The sequence below is a fragment of the Vanessa cardui genome, chromosome 7 (genome assembly GCF_905220365.1).
Source record: "Vanessa cardui chromosome 7, ilVanCard2.1, whole genome shotgun sequence".
NCBI lineage: Eukaryota > Metazoa > Arthropoda > Insecta > Lepidoptera > Nymphalidae > Vanessa > Vanessa cardui.
The window spans coordinates 3,149,524-3,168,148 of NC_061129.1; the positions used below are offsets into that span (position 1 = coordinate 3,149,524).

The 18,625-nt window shown below is 34.5% G+C and overlaps 5 non-coding genes across 5 annotated transcripts; 3 read left to right on the forward strand and 2 right to left on the reverse strand.

Annotated features, from left to right (window-relative positions):
• Window positions 1–8,619: 8,619 nt before the first annotated feature.
• Window positions 8,620–8,691, reverse strand: Trnaq-cug. Its single transcript has one exon. It is a non-coding gene; the product is annotated as a tRNA-Gln (tRNA).
• Window positions 8,692–10,363: 1,672 nt separating this feature from the next.
• Window positions 10,364–10,435, forward strand: Trnaq-uug. Its single transcript has one exon. It is a non-coding gene; the product is annotated as a tRNA-Gln (tRNA).
• Window positions 10,436–11,499: 1,064 nt separating this feature from the next.
• Window positions 11,500–11,571, reverse strand: Trnaq-cug. The gene has a single exon. It is a non-coding gene; the product is annotated as a tRNA-Gln (tRNA).
• Window positions 11,572–12,516: 945 nt separating this feature from the next.
• Window positions 12,517–12,588, forward strand: Trnaq-uug. The gene has a single exon. It is a non-coding gene; the product is annotated as a tRNA-Gln (tRNA).
• Window positions 12,589–17,317: 4,729 nt separating this feature from the next.
• Window positions 17,318–17,389, forward strand: Trnaq-cug. Its single transcript has one exon. It is a non-coding gene; the product is annotated as a tRNA-Gln (tRNA).
• Window positions 17,390–18,625: the final 1,236 nt, after the last annotated feature.

The window sequence follows — 18,625 nt, forward strand, 5'->3', positions numbered from 1 at the left end:
ATAACAACACTCAGCAACAACAGCTTTACATCTTAAATGGCCAGCAGGATAAAACGTTGAGGCACCTTAGGCAAACGACACACTATCATTATCACTATCAGGTTAGCTGTGCCGCATCAGCGAGCAGGTTTAACTCAAGGCAGGATGTTTGATGATACTAAAGCATCCAAATCTCTGTTAGCCTGTAACTAAATACGTAGTGCCTTCCTTTGACCTAATGACTAAAGTTGGTGGAAATCGCCTAAACCGTCAGATCTGCAATTAGACCAATCGGCTGGACCATGGATATACCATCTAATTTTCCACAAAAATAGAGACATAAGGCTGACTAAGAATAATTTGCCGTTTCATTTAACAAGCAATAGCAATATTTGAACAATCCTCCCTAAACACAAATAATAATCTCGTTATTAGCCCCCCACAATGAGCGTTTAAAATAAAATTCACTCAAAAGCACATCCCTTGTTCCATAACAAAAGAGGAATCAATACTAAACTGTCGTAAGTACAAATTTGACATCAAGCTATAAAAGACTTAAAATACAACAACAATAAGAGTCATAATGTTGTATTAAGCATAGGATATTTTTTAAATAAACACTTTTCTATCGACAATACCGCGAATGAATAGTTGCTAAACTAAAATAAATCTTTAAGTTTGTGAAGCAAAGTACAAATTCGCATATCAAACACATTGATGGGGTAACATTAGGGTCGCGTAAAGCCGTAGGCCTATTTGTGTCGGTTTCACACTTACAACAATAGTGTCATGATTCGTGATCCCGGATTATCCCGGAACAAGGCCGGGATTAGGTCGCGTTGCGGCAAACAAATGGGCTAACGATGGAACAAGTGTAACTGTCGTATCATTAATGGAGTTCCAATTCCAAATTGTTTTTTTAATTGCCATTGAAGATATTGTTGCAGGTGCAAAAAATAGAAAACGATTTTAATTTATTGCTTTTTATTTAAGATTAAAACTAAGAAGTATAATATTATATAAAACTTATTTATTTATGTAAATATGTCAAAATATTAATATTTCAAAAATGGCTATGTAAAATCAGTTACAGTACGAATTACTAAAATATAACGGTGTGGTGGCTTCTTACCATCAGATAGTTCATTTACTAGTTCGCCTACCAAAGTATTTATGCTCATGGTCACGGAATGATTATATAGGAGCTCCAAGGCTACGTACATACCTCTGGACTTATGTAATTTCACTCAAAACCAACGTCTTTTTTACTATATGACGAAAGTATGCCAACAGCTTAATAAAATAAGAGCAACATTTAGCACCAACAATTATACTAACAATACAGAACTATTTCCCAGTCTGCCGATGATCCCCAAGTCGGAACACTGCTTAATAGATAATCCTGGCCTGATGGCAAGACAGACAAAGAACATATCACCTTAAACATTAAACTCGAAGACAATTAAGATAACAGGGAGATCCAGGTAATTAGTTTCGTATTGTTTTAGATTAATTAATCACCGCCCCATGACAATGGGATTACAGCATTTGTATTACTAAATGCAGCTTCACACTGGTATGGTGAACTGAGCCAAATTAATTAAGGTAAAACATCGTCGGATGAAACTTGTTAGCCGGCTAATGTGAATTTGGTAAATTGGCATGTGGTAAAGAAATCAAGTCATATTTAGTTGATTCGAAATTTGGTAAAGCATTTGATCAAATGGAATGAAAATGGCTGTTCCTTTATGTTCTCGTATATCGAAAAATGTATCATTTTATATTAGGTTTTTAAGCTCGTTCTAATTGCGCATTAGTAATGATCGGTGAAATAACAGGATGAATACCGAGCTCCAATAAATAAAAATAAAAAACGTGGTAAATAGCGGAATATTTAGTAATAACTGGCTTTAAAATATCATTATCATATATGTATATAAAGAATCATTACAGACTATCAAAAATTAATTATTTATTTAAATTAAAATAATTATAAGTAAGATACAAAATGAAAGGAATGATAGGGGAAGGTTATATGGAGTTGGAACGGTTTTGGAGCTGAGATGGGCCAGTGCTTATAACGCGTGCATCTTAAACGATGATTGTGGTTTCAAACCCAGGCAAGCACCACTGAATTTTCATGTACTTTATTTGTGTGTAGGTATAATTTATCTCAAGCTCGGCATGCCAAATTTTGACCAGACTTTAACTGGCACATAACTGATGTAATTATTTTAGGCAACAATAACTTAATTGTTAAATTCAAATGCGCATGAAGTCGTGGGCACTGTTAGTTACCAAAGAGACCAACTGTTATCATTACATATATAACACATAACACATTACGTATACAAATATATAAAACCTATTTTTTAGACTTCAAATCAAAATCTCCAACCGTCATTAGCAACAAACCACTGAAAGGTTCTTTAACAGAGCCGACAGAGGAAAACAAATTCGAGCAAACAAATCTATTCTATTTACTACACCAGAAAGAACTCAAAATAAAGTATCACCGATTTCCATTACAGGCTGTCTGTTGAAACCGCTAACGATCTCAGGGTAGGGTTCTCTGTCTTTTTTCATCATTTCAAAACGTATATCAGACCATCTCACTCGCACCCTAGTGTGAAATCAGTCCTACAAATTAAATCCCGCCTCAGATTATTACATAGCTCAGTGACTGTTCATAAATAACCGGCAGGGAGGAACGCGAAAATGTACTGAACGCGTCCGTTCCAGTCTTCGTTATTTGAATTTAGACTAGATTTTTATAACGGACTGTTTTTAATGAAGTTCTATTTTTAAAATTTCAAATCGTTCGAATCTCTATTTTTAATCAACTTGAAAAAGTATCTATAACACAACATATTTTAAGTAATAATTCTTTTTCTAGCAGTAAGGTAATATTAAGATTAATACAAATAAATACATCAATGTTATCATGACTTTTTTATGATATATGTATATATCAAAAGGGCTGGAGCCTTTGAGGACCCATTAGAAAATTACTACATGGACTTTTAATAATATGTATGCTCTTTTCTTTAATGACTTGACTTTAGGCAATTCGCCTGACAGTTCCAAACAAAATTCTTCCATAGGTACATTTTTCATCTACCTTACCTTACCCTATACATTAATACCATATAGAAATATAAAATACTACAGCTACAAAAACAAATAGCAATCCATAAAAACTCTTTCGTCACTCAAAAAAAAAAAAAAATACCCAACTGTCCAGTGACACCGAATTCAAATTACGAAGCGGTACGAATTTCGAAATTCAAATTGTACCGTGGATTTGGGGCGTGCATTCCTGTGCGACGCGACTGCGTTATATTATGCCCGTGATTTATTGCATTGGATTCTCTTCGGTAATTAGTGCGTGCCTTTCCCTGGAGCCCGGTGATGTCGGATCTAATAAATTGTTTATTTAATGTTTACTGAAAACGTTATATTTGCGTATAAACATTATAGCGAGGTGAAGCGTGAAGGTCAAGACCGATCGCGATGGACATCTGTGGACGGCCTCTGACTCTTGGGGACATAGGACATTAAGTCAAGTAAGTCTTATTGTAAAGGCTTTAGTTTACTTCCCTGGACTGTGATTGGCTGAATTATGATTATGACGACATCAAATTACATGCTCATAGGTTAAAATTAATTGATTCCGAATTAACGTAAATTGTATATACAATAAGCTATGCTTTTATTAGCAACTAGCTGTGTCCGCGAACTTGTACGCCTTTGAATATTACAAAAAAAAATATGGTAGCCTAAGTTACTCCTATATATCAGTTATCTGTCAGTGAATGTCCCGTCGAAGTCGGCCCAGCCGTTCCAGTGATTAGCCGGAACAAACAGACAGACAGACCGACAAAAATTGTAAAAAAATGTGATTTTGGTGTATGTACAAAAGGGCTATTTTAACATTACAAAGAGACACTCCAATTTTATTATACACACATCAACATTGTCTAGGGATATTTTGAATTGACTCAATTATTTCAAAATTTAATAAAGATAACCTGCAACATGTTTATATTTTTATAAAGCCCATTTATCTGACTATACTCCAGAATAAAAAATAAACCATATTATTTTGCGTAAACAATTTTATCCTTAAATAAAGAAAAAACGTAAAATATTGGTTAAACTAACAATGTTTGTCTCAAGAAAATGTGAAAAATGTAGAAATGTTTTTGTTTTTAACAGTCATATGAAAAATCAGTAGCCTGTAAAACTATCCAGGACATTTATAACGTCCTGCAACAATTTTTCATACTTTGGATTAAGTTATCCAAGTCTTGCTGCGGTATATTGTCCCAGGTCCGACTAAGATGCAAAAAAGTGGCTCATCCGTCGCAATATTTGCAGGAAAATTCCTCGAAGCCTTTCTTTGGAGTATGGCCCACGCTTGCTCTATGGGGTTTAGGTCAAGTGATTGAGCGGGGCAGCCTAAGACCGATACGTCTTATTCCTACAACCATCTCGTCACCACTCCCGCTGTGTGCGGACGGTTGCTATCGTGCATGAGCGTGAATTATTGGCCCATTTTTAGTCTATGGGGCTAAATTATTGGCACAAGCATCTCGTCACGACATTTTTTGGCCGCCATGGTGTTTCTGATCCAAACGAGGTCTGTTCTTCCACCAAGATAAATTCTCGCCCAAACCATAATTATACCGCCGTGGTATGAATGGACTTTCTGAAGATGTTGCAGACGGCTATCATGACCAGGGAATCGCCAAACACGTACGCTACGTGTATCGGGATGAAAACCGAACCGGGACTCATAGGTAAACAGCACTACAGACCACTGGTTATCTTCCGAGAGCAAATTTACACGAACCCACTCTAGTCGTCGTCCACGATTTCCTCGGCGTAGTGCTGGAGTACGAAACGGCCTGCGAGCATGAAGGTTAGCTTCATGCAGCCTTCTCCTTACGGTTTGGTCACTCACAAGCAACTGGTCCTCTGGCTGGAGCCTCTGAACCAATTGAAGTGCCGTAACATTTGGTTCTCTTTTCGCGGCAACTTGCAAATATCGGTCTTGTCGTTGATTGGTTATGCGCTTCCCATCTGGATATCTTTCAGTCACTTCACCAGTAGCACGGCAGTGTGACCATAACCTAGATATGACGTTTTGTCTTGTTCCAATCTCCTCAGCAATTCTCAGTTGAGTAGCCCCAGCTTTGAGCATGCCTACTGCCCTTAACATTTCTTCTCTCGTTAAATGGCACCGCTGCATGATGCACACAATAGGTTTAACTCGAAATTAATCGATAACTTGTTATAAAACTTAAATTTGACACAAAAAAATATCTTAATATGACAGTAGGTAAACGTAACCTTCGGCCATCGCTACTATTATGTCGTGTAAAAATTTTATTTTTATTAATTTTTTTCAAATTCAAATTTAGAATCGTCCAAGAAGGTTTATAAAATAGTCTTTCATCAAAAGATTTTAAAACCGGATATGATTTTTTGAGTTTAAGAATTTTATACAAAATATCCCTAGACGGTGTTGATGTGTATATGTAGAGATAGGTATCGAACCATTTAACTATACGTAATTTGAAAATAATTATGGATATATCTTTTTTAAAATATACAATTGGTAAAGTTTTGATTCGTTAAAATTAAATACCAGCAGTTAACATATGTTGTCACCGGCCCTTGCGGATCCCGGATTGAGTTTAATCGGACGACCGGAACGGCCATTAATAACGGCTCTGTTAATTGAACTCCTAGTTGCTGGTTATATTTCAAATTTAGAACATGGATAAACAAATTTATATCCCACAGATAAAAATATTCATTTATATTATTGTCGCAAATTTATAGCCTATAAATGAAATGTAAGAGAATTTCTAATTTATTCGGTTATTGTGAAACACGTGATCTTATGTTATATAAAGCAGTTCCTTGCTATGTAATGGTTACATATATGACACTAACCAAGAAGAGACAGAACTTTGTGCAAGTTACTCATAAAACAATGCATACAAATCAATCGGTGGAAACTTCGCTGGATAATGTGATATCTAAACTGTATTATGTAATTAGATTATATTTTATATCTGTTTGTTTCCCAAATATTAAATAAATAAATAAATATTATTAGAAGGACTATTAAAACCTTTTTACTAATCAAACTCTTTGGAACTTATGTTTCTGTGTTGAATACCGTTTGATTGAAGTTTTCAATTGTAGAATGCAGACATATAAATTATCCTGTCTCTATATTATATTAAATAATAATAAAATTATATTAAATAATAATAATATGTTAATGCATAATAATCATATATTAATATTGTATATTTTAATATAATCTTACTTGGGGTATATTATGGCTTTGTGTAAGCCGGTCTGGGTAAGTAATAACACAATATGTGGTGATGATATCGTCCTACCAATTTTGGCTACAGCAGCACATCTTAAGGGAGACCAATCAACTAATTAAGAACTCAAGCTGCCTGCCAACTCTGAGCTGCCATTGAGAAATTTTTGATAAAATCTAATAACTTGTCATTGATCCGACCTGGAATTTGAACTCAGGACCTCAAGGTCTGCAGCCACTCGATAAACTAGGCAGTCAATTCGTTATAATCTACCGCTAAGCTATGATCAAATAAGTAATATATTCGTATGTATACGAATAATAAAATTGGAATGTCTAAAAAAATATGCATACATGTATTACTAATTTTCGCCTGCGACTTTCGTAGGTAAAAGAAAATCCTTCTTGGGATTCATACCAAATCTGATCAATATCAGTACACCGTAACAGACGGTAAAAATTAAATAACTATATATAAATAGCATTTATGGAGATTCTAATATCGACGCTCTTTAAACAAACATGCACAAATACATTCAGGCTTTTATCACATGTTTGTATAAATCGTACGCCACAGACACAAAAAAAATAGAGGCGGCGAAAAATTTCCCGTCAAAGTTTTTCGTCGATTTTTAATCAACATGTAACATCGATTTCAATAACCGTACGTTGTTTCATCCGGACACGAGGATGAGACAAAAAATCCCTTTCAGCTATCATTATGTGATTGCGCGCAGGTGTGTACGCTGCGGAGTGGATTACGAACGTAGTTGGAGCCCTAAAATGTGCACACACGCTACGTAATATTATTCGTTAACTCATTTTCGAGTCGAATATTGTTTTACCAATACACTAAAAACTAGTTAAAGCTAGTTTTATGTTTTAGTATTGGAATGGAATGTAGACAACATTCCGTATTTATTATACGTACATACATAATATTTTACGGAAATAATGTCACACAAAAAATATTAAACGACATATCATCTTAAAAGACTTATTTCTGTTAATCTGGTAAAAAGATATAGAATAAGGTAGATGGGTACAGACATACAACAAAATTAATCAATTACTACTAATTAATAAGTAGGAGGATGGGCGAAGGCCAAGATGACCCATTAATTAGAACGCGTGCATCATAAGCGATGAATGCGGGTTCAAACCCAGGCAAGCACCACATAAATTTCATGTGCTTAATTTATGTTTATAATTCATTTCAAGCTCGGCTGTAAAAGAAAATATTGTGAGGAAACCTGTATGTATCTAATTGCAATTACATTCTGCCACACGTGAATCCACCAACCCGCATTGGAGCAGCGTTGTAGAATATGCTCCAAACCGAAAAATATGACGATATGTGATGAGTGAGTGGTACTTACCCAAAATTACATTAAGCCGTATCATTAATTACACTAAGCCGTATCACCAAGTAACAGTAACTAGCAATACTAAATTACAGTCGATTTGACTAGTATGTCATAGTATTTTTTATTAGTTAAGGTTCTACCAGCAGCATTTTACCGCTGCCGATCACCATCGCTTCCCAGTATAAATCATTTGCTGTCGCAGCGTATTGGATTAAGATTTCCAATGTATTGGATGAGGAGGCTTCATCTCGTGGAGTGACAGCAACGAATATATTGATACAAAATTTCCCTGGAGTAATACTTTATCACGATGATACATACATATATGTTAATGCTAGCTACTTAATAAAGTTTTGAAATTACTAGCACAGCCTTAACTGGTCGGCTTAGTGGAATTAAATGTGTCATGTAACGTAGATGAGCACTAGGAAGGATTTTTCAAAATACATCTTAAAATAGTGTGAAATAGCGGATGAAAGTTTGTATATAATGATAATGATCGATAAAAAGGCTTATGAGTTAAAAGCAGATGTTAAAGTATTTTAAATATTTATTGCCCAAAAGAAAAAATCTAAAGACATAGTTTTTATGAAAATTTATCATATTTTATATTGAAAATTTCCCCTTAAAGGGAGATAAGGCCATAGCCCAGCAGTGGGAAATATACAAGATGTTGTTGTTTAAATTGAAATCTTGGACATTTGCGTGAAGGCTTCTGTTTAGCATAAAACCTTTGGATTAATGGCTAATACAATAGTAGTACTAAATACAAACCTTATATATAATAAAGGATCGAATGTAAAACTGTTGAAAGAATTATTATTTTTGTATTGAATTTTTTTTCTCTATCATGATTTAAATATGTTTAAGTATAATATAAAAACAGTTTTTTTGTATATATTTATTGCAAACGATATAAAACGAAGGTTCCACCGAGATTTGAACTCGGATCGCTGGATTCAGAGTCCAGAGTGCTAACCGTTACACCATGGAACCAGTTATTTGTTTTGCACAATTATTCATTCATATTGCTATATTAAAGGTATAGGCGTTTTTATTACATATATTTCAGTACAAATATATACTTACATTATTATTGAGTGAATTTATTTTAATTATATATTAATTTATTAATTCAATACAATAACGCTTGTATAAAATTAAAATTATCTTGCTGGTAGGGCTTTGTGCAAGCCCGTCTCGGTAGGTACCACCCACTCATCAGTTATTCTACCGCCAAATAACAGTACTCAGTATTGTTGTGTTCCGGTCTGAAGGGTGAGTGAGCCAGTGTAACTACAGGAACAAGGGACATAACATCTTAGTTCCGAAGGTTGGTGGCACATTGATGAAGTAAGGAATAGTTAATATTTCTTACAGCGTCATTGTCTACGGGTGTTGTGTGACCACTTACCATCAGGTGGCCCATACGCTCGTCCGCAAACCTATACCATAAAAAGAAATTGATACTTTTAAACATTTTAAACAAAAAATAAAATTAAACAAAGCGTCGAATTAATACTCGTTGACTTCCAGGCCGGATATATTACATACATATATAATTTTATTTAATAACACGACTATATCCTTAAATGTTGAAAAAGAGTATCTACTGAATTTCTTGCCGGTTGTCCTCAGCAGAATCTACAAGGCGAACTCGTGGTAGCTTAACTTTATATCAACTATATTAAATGATTCAAAAGTGCCTGTAAAAGCCTACTTGAATTAAGTTTTTTTTTAATTTCATATTTATAATATTATAATCGCTATAGCGAAAGAACTAACAGCTCGAGTTCGACTTCCCAAAAAGGAATACATCTTTCCTGGGACACGGTATTCGTTTCTATAATAAGATAATAGAGTAATTTTATCTTATAATTTATAAACTTAAATCTCAAAGTAAGAAACAATAAATAATCTTATACTAATATTATAAATCTGGAAGTAACTCTGTCTGTCTGTCTGTCGCTCTTTCACAAGCAAACAAATGAACCGATATTGATGAAAATTGCTGTGAAATAAACTTAAATTCAAAGGAAGGACATAGGCTACTTTTGCCTGAAAACCAACCCCATAAAACGCGAGCAAAGTCGCAGGTGACAAATAGAAAGGTATAGTACGACACAACTTAGATGTCGCATCGGCAAAATTCGTAAAACCGATCACATCCGAATTGAGTACGCTATCTCACATTATCAATATTTATTTCTCGTGCGAATATGATCTTTGCACAAACGTAATAACTTGTAATATCATATGACCTAATATATTCGTCAATTTGACACGTCGATTTACATGCACTTGCTTTCTCTGACGCGAGAATCTATAGCGACGAATAGCGTCGAATGGCGCGATAGGGAGCTATTTCTATTGGTTGTGTAAATCGGCAGTAATCGGTTTTATTTTCATTCTATTGCATTTTCCGATGCTACATCTAATTTGTGTCGTACTATATATAACTAACTACTTAATCTGCTCCTCTTAATATTAACCGAGGTCACTTTAAATTTGTGAAGTGCACACTTTTATTTTCGGAATATTAATAGTTAATAATGTAAATGGATTTCATACACAATTCCATATTTACACAATTGTTGTCTCATTTAAGGTTACGTCGTTAATTATACAATTAAATAAAGTGGAAGCAAAAACTATCAAATCACATAACGGTTCCATGGTGTAATGGTGAGCACTCTGGACTTTGAATCCAGCGATCCGAGTTCAAATCTCGGTGGAACCTGATTGTTTTTTATTACTAGTCGCCCGCAGCTTAATTCTAGGCGCATTCTAGGCGAATTAAGCTCTGTGGAAGTCGACGAGTATAATTAAATTCAAATTTATAATTATGACCAGTAACACATTTATGGTGCAAAGTATAGTATCACAAAATAATCAACTAAAATATAACCAGCTTATTACTAAATAAAAACAAAAAAACACTATTTTAAAGCCTTTGGACTACACGAATCGCCACCGGGATATTGTTATCTAGATTTAGATACCTAATGGATCTAATTTACTTGGGAGTAGGGTAGGTACCGCCCACTCATCAAATTGCTCCAGTTCGAAAGGTCAGTAAACCAGTGTAACTAATGACATAAGGGACATGACATCTTACATATCTTACTTCCCAAGATTAGTAGCACATTGGCGATGTAAAGAATGATTAAAAACTTCTATAGGCCAATGTTTATGGATGATTGTGATCACTTGCCCAAGTGGCTTATTTCCCCGTAGGCAGTTGCATTTGCTAGTTCTTCTAAAGACAAAAATGGATATTGTTTTTATAAATATTTATAACATTTGGTCAACAAGTAGGAGGGATGTAAAAGCTCTGGCGAAAATTCTATAAAGTAATATCTTAAAATTTTATGACTTATAATTTAACAAGAACGAGTCGTATTACTTACTCTCCTTCAAAAAAGGGAGTAGTCCACCCCAGCCACACAGGGCTTCCAGAAGTGGCTATTCGTTATCTGTAGGTATTGAAGTTTCACTCTGAAAAGTTTCGTGACTTTTGAAATGACCGCCTAAATTTGGTCACTAGGTCTTGATCTATTAAATCCGCAAACAACATTTATACGACCCAACAAAATATGCCACATTACATTTAGCCATATTATAATATACCAATTTAATTAATCAGAGACCGTCCTAGCTTTACATTTTATCTGGACTGTGCGGGAGATGCTTTATCTTTTTCATCGTTTTCATGCTGGTGCATACAACTGTTTAAACTACAAAATTTGAGAAATTAAATGGTAGCGATAATTCGTCAAATAACATTGATTGGTATAAAAATTCAGGTTCCACCGAGATTTGAACTCGGATCGCTGGATTCAGAGTCCAGAGTGCTAACCGTTACACCATGGAACCGGTTGTTTGTTTTACGTAAATATAGTATCGCTTTGTTTTAAAAAATGTAGGAGAAAAAATATCTCTATCCCTGCTTTCAATATTGGCACTATTTTTATCATTTTGAATGGCTGTAACTGTACTTTTTAATGTAACTAGTATGTCTTTTCTCCATTTTTTAACGTCACGTACAGCCTGTAAATTCGCTACTGCTGTTCTGAGACTTCCTCTCTCTTTAAGGAGAAGGTTAAGGGCGAATTCCACCACGCTGCTCCAATGCGGTTTGGTAGATTTACATGTGGCAGAATTTCGTTGAAGTTAGACACATACAAGTTTCTTCAAATTTTTTCCTTCACCCACGAGCTATAGATGCATTATAAACACAAATTAAGCACATCAGAATTCAGTACGGCTTGTCTGAGTTTGAACCCTCAATCATAGATGTACGCCTTCTAACCACTGGTTATTTTGAGTCTTGATTGATTGAACGATGACATACTATAAACTAGCGACCTGCCCCGGCTTCGCACGGGCTTCGCAAGCAAAATCATAAAATATGAAACATCTGTCTGGTCCTGTATATGCTTAGATCTTTAAATTACATTTTAAAGATCTAAGCATACAAACACCGGTAAGCGACTTTGTATTATACTATATAATGATACTGATGATTCGTAGTCGCTTACGTATGCTTCCATGATCCGTCATTTTCACCTTAAACCTCATACTAACCCTTATTCATATGTAATAGCATTGAAAATAACAGATACCTCAATACCTATAAGATAGTTAACTGGTATGCCTCCACCTTTAACCATTATCACACAAATATTCATTAATCTTACAACGGTATATTTACACAATTGGTTTCTAATTAAGAAACCAATTGTGTAAATTAGTTCAGATTATTAATTAATTATATACAACGAAAAAACCTAGAGTAGTAAAATTACCTCAACATAGCGAGGTTCCATGGTGTAATGGTGAGCACTCTGGACTTTGAATCCAGCGATCCGAGTTCAAATCTCGGTGGAACCTGATCTTTTTATCTTAACTTGTATTGAATAAAATATTACTTTATATCAAATTGTAATAAAATGTTACTACTTTTGTTATTATTTGTTGTCTGCAACAAAACTTATTCTTTATAGTTCAGCAGCTGTTTATGGTAGAGCTAGAGGTGGTTACTGGGTTGTCAGAATACATGCCTAACTTATCAGTTCGTACCACCAAGTACCTGTAATACTGTCTTTCGGTTCGAATCGTAAGTAAAGTAACTGGTAATGTCCTATTACTCTTTAAAGGCCTCCTTTCCCTTTCAAGGTAAAGTTTTGTAGCTTACTCCAATACGATTACTCTACGTGGTGGTAGAGCTTTGTACAAGCCCGTCTGGGACATACTATTTTAGTTCCCAAGGTGGCCCGTCTGCAAACCTATAGCATAAAGAAAAACGAGTCTGTTTCAAATTTTATTTCGCAAAATGTTTTCACAACTGAACTCGAAATAATTATGAAGAAAAATTAATTAGATGTATTCAATAATATGTGTCCAGAACTTGATCTCCGAATCACTGTTCCATCACGGCTCATTATTTTTTTCCATTGTTAAGGCCAAGTCCAGAATTTGAACTCCGAATACAGTCTAATTTGACACAAGACATGACTTTCTTGAGCCCATGGTTATCGCATTGGTGCTGCAAAGATTAATTACCAGTGAGCAAAAGTGATCTTGCCTGGTTACACATAGTCATGGTGATTTCAAAATGGACAAATTGCTTATGTATCCTCATTAAAAAACCATATTTGTTTAACAAAAACACGATAAGAAAATCCCACATTATTAATAGAAGCTATTGTGCCAGTATTCACGTACCAGTAAATATTTTATTAAAGGCCAAGTGCAACATCATCAGTCTTCCCGGTAATATCGTGTCGCCGCGGACGGCTGAACAAATCGTTCTGCGAGATCTGCAAAAGGGTACGACACAGGGTTTGATTGTGGAGGGGAATACACTCGCTTTGGAGTGTATTTTGATGAGTTTTATTGCAAACCGTAAGAAGAAATTCGAGCAAATATCTTTGTTATATATAATATCCATGCAAGAAAAAGAGTCTTCTATATCGTTTATTTTTTGTAATATATGTAATATAAAATGGAATACCACATTTTACAGCATTACAGTGATGAAAATAGGATACGATTTCTCATTTACATAAATGTGTAAAAGAGTATTGAGTATTGAAGTATTTTCAATACTTTGTAACAGGATAGTACCAATTACGGTTCATTAATAAGCAGTTACGTTATCCGACCTAACTTCAACATCAGATTTTTATGAAATTCAAACAGAACCTTTTTGAAATAAACCTCTATTGAACAAAAAAAGTCTAGCAAATCTGCTACATATAGTGCAAATAGAATACGACTTTAAGAAATAATCAATTATAGAACAGTTTCGATTCGATTTGAAAATCGAAAACATTACCTTGTACGATTTTCTTGTTCTTAATTTAAAAAATAACAACCAGACTTTAATAAGCAGCGCTTAGTGATTTCACGACGAAACAAAATGGTTTTATGCCAGACGAAAAACAAATGACAGAGGGCGGAAAGCGGAAAAAAAAGTAACAAAATGTATTCAGGTCCGAACCATTTGTCGTCGTAGATTACGTTTGAAATGAAAAGTGGGTAGTTCGAGAAGTTTTTTCATACTTGTCGCTCGTAAATACTTGTCAACCCTTGACTGATTTGCATGCTTCGTTTCGTTTTAGTTTGCTTCAAGTATAGCTAGTATACTTAAAGGTGGAAAGAAACGGTTCAGTTTTCGTATATTTTTCTCTTTCACACTAGATGTCAAATCGAAACGAAAAAAAGAGTGAGGTATATTGTGACACCTGATTTTGACACCTGGAACATTGATTTTGATATGTGTGAATTTAAATATTTAAAAATTGAGTTTAAATAATATCATAAATAGAAAGAGGAAAATATGTCGCCTGGTCGCGTACATCTATTATCTTTACGATAATTTCTGTCAGCTCACTTTGGAAACCGATAGTTTTTTTTCAAAAATATTTGAAAAAAGAGTAACTAATGATTCATTAATTCGGTCAAACAATATTGAATATTGGAATTCGGTATAAATATGAATAATCGAACGTTCTTCACAGTGAATCTGACGTAACCTTATCATCTGGTGATAGGTACATCTTTATGTAATATTTATATAACTATTGGAAATTTAGCTGGTACCTTTGATTGGCATTGAATTAGGAATGTTCCTACAACGAAAACGTCACAGATATTATAATTATTTTGATGTTCATGATATATGTCTACGGTTAACTTTCAAAGAAAATTCTCACAAAACGAAAAATAAATATTTAGTTCGTGTAGTCGAGCTATTCGAAATACCTAAAGAATAATGATTCGAGGTCGAATTGTTGTCCTATGTTATAAAGTACCTTATGAAAGATATAAGCGGATAAATTGTCGATATTTATATTAGCATTCATTCATACATCAGCAGCATATTTGTCCACAGCTGTACATAGGCCTCTCCAATTGCACGCCACTGTGATCTTCCTTCGGCTACTTGCCACTTCCAGCTCCTGACAGACGTCTTGCGTAAAGCGTCATTCCACCGTGACTGAACATTTGAAGCATTCAACTGTATCTAAATTATATTTACGTTCTTGTATGTGTTGTTATATATGCAATGCAAGATTAGTTGTCCACTAGTTGGAAAGTGTGTATCTTAAGCGATGACTGCTACTAGCAATCAAAGCTGTGTTTATTTCTATTTATAATATTATTCATCTCGTCCGCGACGGTAAAGGAATTCATCGTGAGGAAAGTGTATGTGTCTAAGTTAAATAAAATGTCGTGTTCAATATGTGAATCCACCAATACGCTTTAGAACAGGAAATACCTTAGTCGAGGTAACAATCTGTGACTTTCATATTCCAATATGAATTTATTATTAACTAGCGACCATCCCTGGTTACGCTCGGGTGCAAAGCTGATACTAAATGTACTACAGAATTTGTTTATTTACGATATCACATTAAAAACTTCGAAAAATATCAGTGTTTCTTTACTATATAGTCCATGAATCATATACAAATTCACATTCCTCGTAAATCACTGTATCTATTAAAAAAAACCGCAATTAAATCCGTTGCGTAGTTTTAGAGATTTAGGGTTACATTAGGATATAGGGTCAGAGAAAGCGACTTTGTTTTATACTAATGTCGAGATGGCCCAGTGGTTAGATCGCGTGCATCTTAACCGATAATTTCGGGTTCGCGGGTTGAGGAAACCTGCATGTGACACATTTCATAGAAATTCTGCCACATGTGTATTCCACCAACCCGCATTGGAACAGCGTGGTGGAATATGTTCCAAACCTTCTCCTCAAAGGGAGTGGAGGCCTTTAGCCCAGCAGTGGGAATTTACAGGCTATTGTTGTTGTTTATACTAGTGATGAAGTTTAGGCGCTGGAATCAATTTACTTCTAGAAAGAAAATCAGTCTTAAGATGTTTTCTTAATGTCATCGTCATGTCTTACTATCTGTAGATTTATACCATTTTAATCATATGTATATGATTTTTATTGTTTTGAGGTACGAGGTTTATCTATTGGTAAAAAATAATATTTCATGCTGGTCGCTTAGCGTCCGCTTTCAAATGTATTCTCGAAAACGTGTCTGCTACACATGAGGTTATATCGTATTTCTGTGAGATTTAACTTTAGACACATCAATCATGGAAAAAATTCGAATTTAGAATATATAATTGTTTTTTAATCAGTCAACTTCAAAATAATTCATCGTCAAATATATCTTATCACTTTTATTGCATATCGTATTAATTATATAGAAACTCAAAGAAACAAGAAAATTTAAGAATACATATAAAAACTATTTGTTAGTTTAGTAAAATATTTGTTTGAATAAATTAAATAAGTACGTCCTTTCAAACATATTTCGTATATATCATGTGTGTTCCCATCTTTCTGGGCGTCACATTAAATATTGACAAAATAAAAATGTAGAATGCCAGCGGACGTGCGCGTTATGGCGACGTCGAGTAACCGCCAAGGAGCCATTCCATTTCCGAATGTTTCCCGCCAATAAATATCTTATCGAGTTACAATGAGGGATAAGCGGCGCGCCTCGGGACTATTCGGCACTTTCGAAAAAATTTACGTTCCATTTTTGATGTACACGTATCAAAGGAGTATGGATATGTCCATCTCTGGTTATATTTGACATTGATGGGTAGCCATGTTTAGCGCGATTGAATATTCTTGAACTTTTACATTTTATATAAATACAAATTTCTTAAGATTTTTATATAGAATGTCATACTAAATATATCGTCGTTTTTTTTTCAAAAGGTTATTTTTATTTTTACGGTCATGACAAATGTAATATGTATAGTAATGTAAAGTATGTAATATATTATTGAATATTAAAGAAATATTTTCGAATGCGAATATGGCCTTCAGTGTTTAGATATTTAAGAAACTTTAACTTTACTTTTAATGAATTTAAATATTCAACCGATTTCCAAAAGGAGGAGGTTATTACCAACAAGGTTTGTTACTGTTTGGTGTCGTTCAAACATATTTCGTAAATCTTAACCATTATTAAACCTATTAATTTAAAGTACATTCATAATATAAATATTATGTAAAGGAAGCAATGACAGTGAAAGTATTTTTTTATCAAACTAGACTTGTTTTAGAGTAGAACTCTCAACCGGTTCCATGGTGTAACGGTTAGCACTCTGGACTCTGAATCCAGCGATCCGAGTTCAAATCTCGGTGGAACCTGATTTTTGCTTACAGTCTACCTATAATAATTACACAATAAAATTTATTCTAACAATTGAAATAATATAATAAAAACATTAGGTAAAAATGACTTATAAATTTTAGTACTATAACTAACTGTGTATTGACAAATCCTTCAACGGTGCGTATTAATGCTTATACTCTATCTCAACTGCCTACAACTGATATAAGACCACATATGGTGTTTCGGGGTTCAAACTCAGTTTGGGAATTTCTGTCACAATATTCCTAACAGGTAACAGGAAGTATGCCAAGTCAAGCAAGCAAGTTCGTCCTACGTCTGAAATTAACCGATCTGATTCCCATGTTTCGTCATTTGTCATCTCTTTGGGCTATACGACTTCCATGGTCGAGTGGTGTGTACACCGGTTTTCATGGGTACGCCACTCTGAGGTCCCGGGTTCGATTCCTGGCCGAGACGATGTAGATTACCATTAGTTTTCTATGTTGTCTTGGGTCTGGGTGTTTGTGGTACCGTCGTTAATTCTGATTTCCATAACACAAGTGCTTCAGCTATGCTATGCTATGCAGCTAATGTATGTGATGTTGTCTCATATTATTATATATTATAAGAATCTTTGGGTTATAAGTGGAGAGTCAGTCTGTGTTTTCGCAGACTTCTAGACTACAATATGTTCCGCGTAGGCTTTCTTGATATCGGCCGCCGTTACCGAAATATGTCAGGACGACATCATCACCATTACGTCTTGTGGGACCAACAGTGGTGTTGATGATGTGGACCATCAACATCATCACCATTGTGTTTTTATTAAATAGTATTTGTGTTAAACGCCAATTAGTAAAGTGTCTCTATTTATCAAAGAGTTAAATTTTTTTTTCAAGTATCTATCGATATCAATAAAATAAAAAGTAAAGTAACAGCCTGTAAATTTCCCACTGCTGGGATAAGGCCTCCTCTTACATTAAGGAGAGGGTTTGGACCATATTCCACTACGCTGTTCCAATGCGGGTTGATGGAATTCACGTGTGGCAGAATTTCGATGAAATTAGACACATGCAGGTTTCCTCGATGTATTCCTTCACCGTTGAGCACAAGATGAATTATAAACACAAATTAAGCACATATATATAGTGGTGCTTGCCTGGCTTTTAACTCGCAATCATCGGTTAAGATGCACGCGTTATAGTACTAATTAATGTAACAATGTAATGTATGTGTGTGTGTGTCTGTACTTAGTAAAAAAATTTCAAAGC